The sequence below is a fragment of the Mandrillus leucophaeus genome, unplaced genomic scaffold (genome assembly GCF_000951045.1).
Source record: "Mandrillus leucophaeus isolate KB7577 unplaced genomic scaffold, Mleu.le_1.0 Scaffold218, whole genome shotgun sequence".
In the NCBI taxonomy this organism is placed as follows: domain Eukaryota; kingdom Metazoa; phylum Chordata; class Mammalia; order Primates; family Cercopithecidae; genus Mandrillus; species Mandrillus leucophaeus.
Window position 1 is genome coordinate 724,562 of NW_012102232.1, and position 1,402 is coordinate 725,963.

The following is a 1,402-nucleotide window of genomic DNA, read 5'->3' on the forward strand; positions in this document are numbered from 1 at the left end:
GACTGGGTAATTTTTCAAGAAAAGAGGTTCAATCAGCTCACGGTCTGCAGGCTGTGCAGGAAGCACGGCAGCATCCACTTCCGGAAAGGCCTCAGGGAGCTTTTACTCATGGTAGAAGGCAAAGCAGAAGCCAGCACTTCACATGGCTGGAGCAGGAGGAAGAGAGGGTGGGGAGGTGCTACACACTTTCAACTAAATGTAGGAAGAACTCACTATCACAAGAACAGTACCAAGAGCGTGGTGCTAAACCATTCATGAGAACTCCACCCTCATGATTCAGTCATCTCCCATCAGGCCCCACCTCCAACACTGAAGATTACAATTCAACATGAGATTTAGTGGGAGACACAGATCCAAACCATATCACAACCCCATAATTCAACCACTTCCCAATGGGCCCCATCTCCAACACTGGGGACACAGATCCAACCATACAGTTCCACCCCAGACCTTCAAATCCCATGTCCTACTCAAACTGCAAAATACAATCATCCCTTCTAAACAGTTCCCGAAAGTCTTATTTCATCATTAACTAAAAAGTCCAAAATTCAAAGTCTCACCTGAGACAAGGCTAGTCTTTTCCACCTATGACCCTGTAAAAAAATAAGTTAGTGACTCCACAATACAATGGGGGTATAGGCATTGGGTAAATACTCCCATTCCAAAAGGCAGAAATTGGCCAAAAGAAAGGGTCTGCAGGCCCCATGCAAGGCAGTAGGGCAGTCATTAAATCTTAAAGCTCCAAAATCTCCTTTGATTCTATCTCTCACATCCAGGGTGCACTAGTGCAAGGGGTGGGATCCCAAGGCTTTGGGCAGCTCCACCCCTATGGCTTCTCAGTGTTCAGTCCCTGCGCTGCTCTCACAGGTTGTAGTTGAGTGTCTTTAGCTTTTCTATGCGTAGGATGCAGGCTGCTGGTGACTCTACCATTCTGGGGTCTGGAGGATGGTGACCCTCTTCTCATGGCTCCACTAGGCAGTGCTCCAGTGAGGACTGTAGGAGGGGGCTCCAACTCTACATTTCCCCTCCACACTGCCCTAGTAGAGGTTCTCCATCATGGCTCTGCCATGGACATCCAGCCTGTTCTATCCATCCTCTAAAATCTGGGTGGAGGTTCTCAACACTCAACCCTTACACTCTGTGCATCTGCAGGCTTAACACCACATGGAAACTGCCAAGACTTACAGCTTGCACCCTCTGAAGCAGCAGCCCAAGGTATACCTGGATCCCTTTTAGCCACCAGCAGAGCTGGAGCAATTGGGCTGTGGAAAGCAGTGTCCCAAAGCTGTGCAGGGCAGTAGGGCCCTGGGCCTGGCACATGAAACCATTTTTCCCTCTTAGACCTCTGGGCTGTGATGGAAGAGCCTACCAGGAAGTTCTCTGAAATGGCTTTGAGGTCTTT